We start from the raw sequence: 13099 nt of genomic DNA, 5'->3' as shown, positions 1-13099 counted from the left end.
TGTAAAACTAGGAAAAAGAAAGCCGAATTACAAGAAGAATATAGGAAAAAAGATCATGAAGTGAAATATAGTGCGCGAGCTGACCGTAGAAAATGGACCAGTGAGTTAGCCGGGAAGGCAGAAAAAGCAGTAAATGAGGGAAATATGAAGGAAGTATACCAAATTACAAAGATCTTGTCTCAAAAGAAAACCATACGGAATCGCCCAGTGAGAAATAGAGATGGAGTACTCCTTACGAATAAGGAAAATCAGCTCAATAGATGGAAAGAACATTTTTCAGAAGTATTAAACCAAACCATAGAAGGGGCAGAAGATTTGCTTGAAATACCGGAAGAAATGCCAGAATATGAAATAGAAGATGAAATAACTACTAAAGAACCAACAAAAGAAGAAATTAAAAAAGCATTGAGAAAACAAAAGAGTGGTAAAGCACCTGGAATTGATAACATTCCACCAGAAATTCTTAAGGAAGACATGGAGATGACAATAGAAATATTACAACCACTTTTTGCAAAAATATGGAAAACAAAGTCAATACCAGAAGATTGGAAAAGAGGTCTACTAGTAAAAATACCTAAGAAGGGAGATATTACTAACTGCAATAACTGGAGAGGCATAACACTACTTTCTGTTCCTAGTAAAGTTCTAAGTAGAATTCTTTTAAACCGAATTAATGGATGTGTTGTGAAAAAGATCCGGAGAGAACAAGCAGGCTTTCGAAGCAACCGTTCCTGTATAGATCAGATAAATACACTGCGTATTATTATAGAACAGAGTATGGAATACTTCTCTAATATGTACCTTATATTTGTGGACTTCCAGAAAGCTTTTGACTCTGTAAATAGAATGAAAATGTGGACAATTGTAAAAGAATATGGCATTCCAGCACATATGATTGATCTTATCAAAAACTCCTATGATGGTTCCACATGCCAAGTTGTGCATGAGGGGATACTTACGGATCCAATACCAGTTATTTCAGGTGTAAGGCAAGGATGTATTTTGTCACCAACAATATTTCTGATGGTAATTGATAAAGTAATGAAGAGGGTAACGGAAGGAAAAAGGAGAGGTATAAATTGGAGTCTCACCCAACAGCTAGAAGACTTGTGTTTTGCAGATGATGTTTGTCTGCTGTCTCACACATACCGTAATATGGAAAAGAAATTAGAAGATTTGGATAAGGAAGGGAAAAGAGTTGGTTTAAAGATAAATAGTACAAAGACGAAATCATTAAGAACAAATGTAAAAAAGATGGAAAATTTCCACTTGAATGAGGAAAATATTGAAGAGGTTAAGGAGTTTACATATCTGGGGAGTTTGGTGACAAATACAGGGGGAGCAGAAGATGATGTTAGATCAAGAATTAGGAAAGCAAATGTGGCATTTATTCAGCTATATAAAGTTTGGAAAGCCAGAGAAATTTCAAAAAGAACCAAGCTGCGAATTTTTAGAACTAATGTGAAGTCAGTTCTCCTTTATGGATGTGAAACTTGGAAAGTAACAAAGAAAATTGTTAAAGACCTACAGACATTCATAAACAGATGCCTAAGGAAACTTCTGGGAATATATTGGCCAGATATTATCTCAAATGAAGATCTATGGAAACGTACACAAGAGGAACCGTTGGCAATACAGATCAAAAGAAGAAAGTGGAAGTGGATTGGCCACACATTGAGGAAAGATCCATCGGCAATAGAGAGACAAGCATTGAGCTGGAATCCACAAGGACAACGTAGGAGAGGAAGGCCAAGAATGAGTTGGAGAAGGACAATAGAGCAAGAAATATGGGAAGCAGGAAAGACCTGGAACGAGATAAGGAAGATGGCTGGAAACAGAGTCCGTTGGCGATGCTTCGTTGAGGCCCTATGCTCCGTAGCGGAGTAACAGGAAATAAGTCAAAGTAAGTCACTATACAGACTGGTAGATGTCGTTCACCAGGCATTCGCCACATCCCCACCTTACCATGGGATCGCCACATTGTATACTGTGATTCATCACTCCCCACAACGATTTTCCACTGTTCTATGGTCCAGTTTCGACGCTCCTTGCACCACACGAGGCGGCGTTTGGCATTTGTCTGTGTGATGTTTGACTTATGGGCAGCTGCTCGGCCATGGAAACCAAGTTGCCGCACCTTGCGCCAAACAGTAATGGTGCTTGGAGTAGATCCTGATGCAGTTCGGAATTCCTGTGTGATGGTGGTGATGGATGATTGACGATAATGCTGTACGACCCTCTTCAACACACTATGGTCTCTGGAGGTCAACATGGGAGGTTGGCCTGCACGCTTTTGGGTTATACACATCCCTTCACTATAACATCGGAAACAGTGGACAGAGGGATGTTTAGGAGGGTGGAAATCACACACACACACACTTCCTACACAAGTGGCACCCAACCAACTGACCACGATGAAAGTCTGTAAGTTCCTCAGATCATCCCATACTGCTGTCTCACACTGTCTGCGGACTACTGAGTTCGCTGACTATGTGTCCCACACGGTAGATGGCAGTACTGTGTCGCCTTCTATGATAAACACACGTTTCGCGGTGTGTCCGGATACTTTTGATCACATAGAGTATGTATTTAATTATAAACTAATTATAGACTTTTCATCTAAAATGCCTAGATTGAGCGCAAAGTTAGTTCCTTGAACTAAATCTCATCTCTGAATTATGTATCTTGAAACTTGGTGCCAGAAAAAGATACAAAGTAGCTGAGCAGATGAAAACATTCGTCCAATTCTACTGATTGATTTGGTGTTTTAAGTCCGCTATATGCACAGTAAGGCTAATCGGGACTAATCTTCAGTTTAAGTGGGATCCGAACCACTTGTGCCTCCACCGGGTATCGAACCCGGGACCCTCATGTTATAAGGAAGAACTTAAATCTTTCACCTCATGGTTTCGCGTCTAGTAAAGGACCCTCTTATAAAGTTGGCTACTCTCTGTTGGTGCTCAGGAGCTCTGTTGCCACATTAGCGATTTCCGAAATTAGAAATATTTCGGGGGGGGGTCAGGTAACTTTTGGAGGAGTGTACTACAGGGTTTCACTGCACATGCTCAAAGAAAAGAGATTGTTCCATCTTGTTCGCCAGTTGAATTCTTAATACTTTTCGCTCAAAGAGTGGTTGAACTTGGCATTACATTGCTTGTACTATCCTGAGACTAGGTTGGGTGCGGGAGACTGCTTTTATGCAAGTTCTAGCCACACTATTTAAACTCCACATTGAACTGTCACTTAGAACCAAATGCCACCGTATCTTCTTTCAGTAGCAAAACAAACGTTATAAACTGAGTGAGAACATGTTGTGACTTTCCTGATCAGATAGAAAAATCACACCCGACTGAACCAGATTTCTATTCCGCAAAAGGAGATTGAAAGGGGGAATCCAAACATATTTTTGCTTTTCTGATTTCCTATACTACAAAAATAGAAACTTTGTGAACTAAATAAAGACAGCAACTTATCTTGAGAGCTTGCATTTCAAGGACATTTTTAATAAACAGGTAGTAGCAATTTCAAAATAATTACTTTATTTTTTCAAAAATGTTGACAGAGGAAGCTATAAGGTACAGGAATTTTATGCTCTTGATTTAAATACAATAAATGAATTAATTAATTTGTATTAATGACTTTTTTAAAATAAATAACAAATTTATTTATTAAAGTTAGTGGACCGCCATCTATGGAAGAAATATGATACTAACTATATGGAGAATTATATTATTTGAAAGCCTAATTATTCTGGACAAGAAGAAATAATTAGCGCGTGTTGTCACTTTGCTAGGAAGGAACATGATTTACAAAATATTTTAACAAAACAGAACTCGATGGAAAATATGTATTGGTCAATCAATAGTATTCGTAGGTAGGTATATATACTAACAGCTAATTTTACAAATACTAATTTGATATATTAATAAATGATCTGTTCTATACTGACGTCTTCATATATTGTGCATTTGCGCTTATTTATGCCTATACATTTATTATATCTCAGTCAGAGCTCTAGCTATAGCTCTTGTCAAGTCTCACGACGGGCGCTCTATATGCTGGCAAGGGAAGTGGGGAGCGGAGAATATGTAGCAAACCAACCAGACAACAGCGGTGGAGCCGGGAGTTATGACGCGTTTATTATTGCGCAGGATTAGTCGATTTCCCGCTCCCCACTCCCTTGCCAGCCTGTAGGTTGTCCGCCGTAAGACTAGACAAGAGATGCAACAATAGATTCAGTTGCATATTTACTGTTCTCAAATCAGTGAAAGTACCAAGTAAATAGACCATAATAGTTATGTAAAATGTTAGATGTCAGTGCCAACCTCAGTGGCGGAGTGGTTTGTCGAATCCCGGCCTGAGGATGAATGTTTGTGTGAGTGTCCCTTCATCAGTTTCAACATGTCATCACACATTCTTATCTCCGAGATTAGAAAAAGCAGTGTAAGAAAACCAAAGCAAAATAAACCCAATCAATCAATCAGCCAAATGTAGTTTCACTGACAAAAAATGACACTAACAAAAGACTGCGTTGTAGAAAAACGTCAGGATAGAATGACAGAAACAGCTGACTGTGGATGGAATGATATAACGTGAAGTCTTCATATTATTCCCCGACATCTTTCAAAGCCACTTAACAAGAGGATTGCAATTTGATAATCATTTCAAGTGTAACATGTCGTATTGGTCCTCACAATTCTTCTGCACTCTTTCGGAAAATGTCCCAGGAGAATTGCAATGGGGAAAATCTCGCTCCGTGAAATGAGATGTAAGAAGCCGCGTCAAGTGATTTTACAAGTCATCACGATGCACGTAAGGCTCCTTCCCTGGAAGCTGGAGAATTTTATTTCGCCCGTCCGACCCCGGAGGCCGCCCTACACATTTTAATGGCCTCCATGCATAAAAATCGCACTCTCCGTGACGTCTATTACAAAGGCGAAGACTTCGAGGAATGGGGAATAGGGGGTAACCCTTCGAGACTCACTGGTGTAGCTAACACCACTTGATTATGTAATTGATTCCAGGCAGAAGTGGAATCAAAATTGCCCCACTTTTCTTGAGGAGTTGAACACCTCTTGAATATAATAACTCCAGAAACTTTTCTGTTTTTCTGTTTAATCGTAACGATGGGGATGAATACGAATTAGAGAGAGAGGACGCTTTTAGAAACTTTGAATTGAATTGAACTGAAGTTTTCTTTTAAGTCTACAGATAGGCTAATCGGGACTGGAGAATCCGAACTACTATACTCTGTCTTATCTTTCTCAACAGCAATGCCGCGCATAGCGTCAGAGAAAGGGGCAAAATCGAGTGGGCAGAGCGAAGCAGAATGAAAAAGGGGTGAACCCCTCAAGACGATCAACCTCCACCCGCATACATTTAGGGTTATGCTCTTAATGCTCTGCTGCTCTGCTGTGTTAGGACATGGGAGTGGAACGAGTGTTTCTCGAAGGATGCAATGCAGTACACGTTGCTTCTGGTAACTACAGTTGCTTTCCCCTCCTTCCACGCAATCCCGTTCCTTCCACGTCACTACTTGTGCAGAGACTTGTTTTCCTTTGCTTGCTCCAGAGATACTGATAGAGGGTTCATTTGCCTCCACTGTGTATCAGACCTTGAAGCTTATTATTGAAACTCGTTACGGTAGCTAGCTGACGAGTTGGTGGCTGAAGTCGGTTGCAAGACAAACGACATCGAATATACCGTATTATTGAAACTCACTCGTTTGTTGGCTCTCGAGTCGTTCCGTTAGCTAGCACTCGGCAGCTCATACCCAACCGAGATCAGTCGTTCGGTCGAGTTGTTTGCCATAATTGTCGAAGATGGATGAATATTTATGTTTGCTTTTGGTACTTGAGACAAGGATAATGTGAGATGCAAGAGAATACTTACATTCCGGGCCATCTTAGGGTGAGTATGTTACGATTTGTATTATTATTATTATAAACTTGCACATTAAAATAACAGTGATCAGCGATGTAAATATGCCGTTTAGTCAATGCATGTTTTTCGATTTCTTAAGGAAATATTAGTTTCCGCGTACACATGCTTGACTATGTTGAAGACATATTTGTCAATGTATATTGTATTGCAGTACAAGGTGTAAAAAAAATATATTTAAAAAATACAATAGGTTTTTCCATTGTTTTTCTAAGTTGCCATAATGACACGGTGCTATATCCACGGAAAACATTACCTTTCACCTTTTCTTGTAAAAAATAATATAAAAGCCCTTTAATGCTCATGGACTAAGGCGTTAATATATGATAGTCTCATCATATATATGTTATAAGTTTGCAGTTATTGTCGCGATTGATCCATATGGTAGAAAAGCGGCGCAACAAGCACTTTAAAGGTCATAATTGAGAAATAGAACACTATCAGCTAACCTGAATTATGTTTAACTCTACAAGAACACTTTTGGTGTTAATCAGAATTGCAAAATGTACAGAGAAATTTTTAAATAATGGAATTGATGTGAAATGTAAATGTATACACACTTACTACTGAGTACTGATAATGTAGAACTAAATTCGAACATTTTTAGCATGTTTTAGTGATGTTTATATTTGCTTTTTTACAACAGGCAGATACTAGTTGGCAGTGGAAAGAGATTGCAGAATTACCATTTCCCAGGCCAGAGTCAGGAATTGCATCAAGCAAGACTTTCTCCCAAGAAGGGCAGAATACAGTGGAGAGGGTGAGTGTCTTTTTAACACATTTATTCATGATTTCCAAAATTTAAGAAATGTTATTTTTACAAAAGAAATGTAGAAAAAACTTATTTATCACACATGGAAGCGAATGTATGCATTCTATTTTTCATTGATATGTGGTAAAATTTACATTTAGAGGTGTTCCACCTATTTATAACCATTGATCCAATACTAACAATGGCAGAGGTCATCAAAATTAATATATACACAAAGATATAGTACACATCAGTAATGTAAGTACTAATATAATCTGCATTTTTAAAAATATGTAGCAAACAAAACATTGGAACGTCAACTTATATCTCTGTGTCTGACACATATACCTTGTATTAACAAAACTTTCCATGTCATCATCACTAGAACCCATAGCAGTCTCCCCGATGGCATAGCGGTAATGCAGTCACCTTGTAATGAAAGCATCCCAGGCTCGATACCTGGTTGGAGGCATATAGTGTTCCAGATTCCACTTTAAACTGTATGTCCAGTCCCACTTAGTCTATCTGTGCATGAAAGTAGACTTAAAACAAAACTCAATCTCAAACTAAAGACCTCTAGCAGTTACAATTAAATGTATTACATACATCATGACACCAGTATTCACTAGACTTTAAAAACTGAAACAAAATAAACAAGAGATAAGGTAACGTCAATGTCTGAACTTATTCTAAGAAGTTAAGAACACGGTTGACTGGAAGATACTGAGAACTCTTCTCTTCTGTGACTATGAGACTGAACTAACATGAAAGTTGGATGGTTAATGTAGCTACATAAGAAGTTAGTGAATAACCACTGATTGAGATTTGCTGTGTTTATAACTGACAATACTCACAATACTTTGCTGCTAAAAAAATCTGCTTCTAAATAACAAATTTCTTGCTGATTTACAATATCGGAGATGAAATGCATGACATTATTTTAGAAAGTATTTAGAAAATGGCTCTGTGGAAGTAACTTCCCTTTTGAGGTCCTTAAGTTATATTCAATCTTAAGATTTTATGTTCATATGAACTTGATGCACAGATAAATTCCCCTTGCCTTAACAATATAATCCAATTTGTATTTACTGCGCATGTAACCGCAGTTAAACAGAACCAATATGCCAATATTTGATATATATATATTTTATAAGTTTCATGGATTTAGAAGATTACAATTGTTGTTCTAGTACGTAATGACACACTTATGCCATAAATGATTCCAGTAAATTTTTGAAAAAAATTCTCATGCTTCTGTAGTATGGCAACACTAATCACTTTGACTCACAGTGTACCTTCGTGGAAGAGTGCAGAAAGTCTGTTCCGCCATTATGTGAAATATATCCATTGCTGACTTGTTATAAAGCTCACATTTCAGTGGAGCACAATAGGAATACATGCAACCATTGACGGGAGTGTTTTCAGACACACAGTATTTCTACATATACTAGTAATAGTTTCTAATATCCGTTATAAATGTATGAAATCCAAACTACGAAATCATGTATGAATTTTGTAGGGAAAAATAACAACAAATGTAACAAACTAAGTTCTTATTTTCATCATATTGAAATGTAATTCATTTGATTTAGAATTTCCTTACCTCTGGAATGTATTGAGTGAAATGACTTTTCTTGCTAACGAAACCAGAATACTATTCATAGGGTTGGTGGCCATGGGTTCCATACACAGGCTGAAATCTCGGGGAAAATTTGTTTTGCTTCCCCCAGGAGACCCAAACCTATGCACATCCCATAGTCAAAGCCCAATGCATGACACAGTGCAGGTTAAACTTTTTCCATTTATGTGTACGATATATATTTTTATAATCACAGTTTGTTACGAATGGGACAGCCCTAACGGTTAAGCATTAGTAGCAGCCAAAGTGAGCTTATCACATTGGTCCACCCCAACCATATTTTTTTTTCCATTTTTCTCTTTGTGATACATGTACTATTTATACTCTTTTATTTTTTAGGATTTGAATATACTGCATGGCAGACAGACATGACCCTGGAACATATTGACACTGTGATATGTGACACAAAGTATTTCAAGTGTCAAGAAGCAAATTTTACTGAAGACTTTCAATGAGAGTGCAGTTTTATAGTGGTCCCAGCAAGTTAACCATTTTAATGACGGTGTCCCTGTGTTGAGTGCACATGGGAGTTGTTCATCCTGAATAGTAGACAAGTGGTCAAATGTCATGTATATATGACTTTCTATCTGCACTACACTAGGAAACTGGCAAATTTCAGAAAACAAGTCGAGCAGGTGATTGGATATGTTTGTTTGTTCACAGAAAATATAGTATCCTGATATCAACAATACCTGCCCAATTTGTCAGTTCTAAACCAGGTGATGTAACACAGACAAAATTGTTCAAGTGTGTTGTGCTTTAACAATTTTTTGTTTGTCAATGAATAGCTACGAATGCTGTTTTGACAAGAGTGGAATTGCTAAACCCATGCAATGAATTCAAACTAATCTATTCTCTAAATATACTATTGTGTATGGTGCAGTTTGGTCATTCACAGATCAACCCATATGCATAAATATTTCTAATAATTGTAATTTTTTTCTCTCTGGAAAGTGTGTATGTCTCTCCGTATGAAATATTTGTGGATACAAATAAAGTACTCTTATAGAAAAGTAGGATTTATTAATTTATATAAAAATAATAATCCTGTGCGTAACAGCCCATGAAGGGCCTTGGCTTACCTACCGGCCTCCCTCCTATGCTTTCCTTCATCACCACTAAGTGTGGAGATCTTCAACCAGGATTGGAATAGTCCGGGGATCAGCCTGACGTATCCCCAGCCGTTGTAGTAGGTCTTTGCGACTGGATTACGCTTACTCATTCGGAGCTCCCCAATTTCCTCATGATGGTGGATTGCTACCGGACGAAAATTCCTGGAGACTGAACTTGGGATCGAACCCATACCGTCCCGCAACTGCCATTCAAAGCAAGGTACCTTAGACGGCACGGGCACGGAGGAGGACTATTAATTTATATAGGTTCACAAAATTAATATAATTGCAGTAAATTACAGACTATTTATAGATATATTGGATTGGTAAAAATATCTAATTTTACTTGAGAGTATAACTGCTATAATGAAAGTTGAGGTTGATAGTGTGATTGGTACCTTCTGCACACTAATGTAAGTTATTTTTTCTGTAAAATATATTTAAATATGCCCCCAGCATGGCAGTCAATGTCAAGGTTTAGTTGTGTGTGTAACCAAGAGCGGCTCTGCTGTATTGCTTTTTAAAATATTGACTAAGGTGCTGCTTACAATGAAAAAAAAGGTACAGCAGGTTTAGCTTAATTGCTTGTCAGTTTTGATTTGGTGAATCCAGCAATAACTGAACCGGTTACACGAAAGCTCCCTTCATCAGACATTTATTTTTGAATAAATGTAAATAAAACTAAAAATAAAAGTCTAATTAAGAGAGCATATGATCTGCTGAAACGTCACAATGAAAAACTGTGTTTTTATGCTTGTAATGACTTTAGACTACAAGAGAAACAATTCTACAATGCAAGCAATGCGTACATACAAGAAAAATTATTTTCCAGAATACAGTAGTGGCACATTTTATGAACAGATGGAAAAGTTTTCGGAACCATGGAACTTCCTGTTTGAGGTAAAATGTAGATCATAAAACAACATGGGTGATAATTGTTTTTCTTGGGATATCAACATGGGTGATTGTTGTGCTGTTTCTGTGGCATTAGGTTTTTGCTGAATACAGCATTCATTGTGTGACCAATTCACCTCAAGCAAATTAAATTTCAAGTACACATACTCAAGAACCTTCATTTCCTCTCAGTAGACCACATGAATATGTTACGTTTAGTTGTTCACGTTACGTTTAGTTGTTCACAACCAAATAAGAGCCCTTCAGCTTCTATGGTGCTTTCCACAACCATTAAGACTGAAGGGTGTCTGTGTAAACAAGGCTAACTGATAAAGTATCAGGGGGAGGGAAATTTTGAAAGAATTGACTTTTGATAGCCAAGTTAGGATGAAATTTCATTTCAGATAGACGATGGTTCACAAAGTAAAATTTTAAGCAAAAAATGCAGGCACGACCAGGACTCTATCAGAGCTACCGAAAGAATGGTTCACCATGTCAAGCTCATCTATGATAAATGTCAGCACCTTAATTGTAAAGTACATTTCCTTCCTTTTGATACACACAACAATCACCACCAGAAATCTTTCAGAAAAGCCATTCACGAATGTCTCGCTTCTCATGCCAGCAGCACAAAGACATCCAAGCAGATTTTCATCCGCACCTAAGAAACATTTCTTATAATTGAAAGGAAGAGTCCACATAATTTGTCCTTTCAAGTTCCAACAAATGAATGAAGGTAGCTTTGTTACAGAAACCATTGTCACCAGAAAATAAGAAGAAATGTACTTTTAACCACTCTACCCCTTCGAGAGTTAATGTTTTCCTTTTTAACCAACAAATTTTGATGCTTTACGAAATATATAATTGATTATTGCATGCAGAAAACACAAGTAACAGATATTTGAACCCAAATTATGGCCAGCACAAGTAGAAACCCGCCATCTCCGAATACTTTTGCTGCCTTTTATTAGTAAAAAATGCTTGTATGCACACTAAAATAATGAAAAAACATGGAACTTTCTATAAGCTCCAAACCTAAGGACCTATAATAGTTGTGGAATGTGTTGTTGGGTGCTACATTCACTTCCGGGAAGTCTTTGGGCTGTGTTCCTTCACAGTAAAGTAACACGTTAAGGTATCAAATGTACTTTACTTCACAAAAACATGTTTCCGAGAGCTAAAAACAACTGAAAATGTTCACAGCAAAACATTTCACAGGTACAGAGGGTTAAGGGTACCAAACATACTTCAAATGAAGGATGAAAATACCAAAACAAAATTTCTACTTTAGCAAACACTTTTATTGTATGTAATAAACGAAGTAGAAAAGAAAAATTTTTGAAAAATTTACTGTTTTAGGTATGCACGTTTCTGCACTTTAGTTTATTTTTGTGGGTAGACAGGTATCACTTGTATTTATTTTATTTTGTTTCAATGAATGTGATGGTCACATAAAAAATCTTATGTATCAATAGCACTGTTGAAAAATTGATTGAATGGTTGCAGCAACAAACTTTATTTTAAAACCAGTTTTCATTTTTAAAACATCATCAGCTAAAGTGAACATGTTAACAGCTCAAGAACATTCTTGTGATAAACAAAGCAACTGAATAAATTCACATCATTCCACTTGAAATCCCAGAACAAAACTGGAGCACATGCTGCATTAAGTAGATGCTCTAATTTTCTACATTACCGAAAACTATGTAACAGCCAGTCTCAGTGGCGGATTGGTTAGCACAGCAAGCTGCAATGCCAGGGTTGTCAGGTTTGAATCCCAGCCAAGGCATTGGTGCTCTTTTTTGAGTGTCCCTTCATCAATTTAATCTCATTACCATTCATCCTCACCTTGGCAATTAGCCAAAAGTGACAGAAAAGCGATGTAATATAAACCAAACCAATCAATCATATATATAACGAAAACCAGCACTATACTTATTAATGTTAGTGTCACAGCACCCTTGCTGACAAGACAATATCTATGCATGTTTGATTTGGAATGCCTGATAAACCAACAAGCTCATAATTCAGGCAGCAAGACATTCTTGAAGAATGTCTGGTCTTTTAGTACAGTACACATTTCAACATCCCCCATAATCCTACATATGGACATTTCCTTCTCTATAAATTTGTGTGTGTGTGCTATGAACAGGGGAGCACTTTACTTTTTTTTACCTGAAAGTAATAGGGCTAGTCTAGTTTCAACTTGATGAGATCATTGTCTTTAGTTCAGCAAGATGATTTCACAGAGCAAATCTCATTCACAGTAAAGTTTCCCAAACTATGGGTACTTTATTCCGTATACTCCCTTCCCACAGCATCAGCAAATACTATTAACCATTCCATCTAGTATTGTGCCCATGCAAGGACAATTTTTGTTTAGGAATAATAGACATGTAGACATTAGTAGTAAGACCTTTGATTGTGTTCATATAATTTTCTCATTACTCTCTCATGGGTTATACCTTAGTTACAAACTTCATTAGATAGGAAGAACTTGGTCTCAGTAGCTTAAAAAAATAGTGAAACAGATGGTGAAACTACCAGTTGTTTGATACAGTGTTCATCCCTGATTTGTACTGAAAACACTTTGAACTTCCTGCTTGACCACAAAATATAACTGTACATTTATTTTCCAACTCTTAGCACAAATACAGGTAGTTTGAGTGCAACCTGGCATATTAAAGCACTTTTGATCACTAAATTTTGGCCAGGTGCCTAAATTGAATAAGGTAAATTTGAAGAAATACATCTCACTAGTCT

Source organism: Lepisma saccharinum, chromosome 27, assembly GCF_977018435.1.
Source record: "Lepisma saccharinum chromosome 27, izLepSacc3.1, whole genome shotgun sequence".
NCBI lineage: Eukaryota > Metazoa > Arthropoda > Insecta > Zygentoma > Lepismatidae > Lepisma > Lepisma saccharinum.
This window is presented reverse-complemented; position numbering follows the sequence as displayed.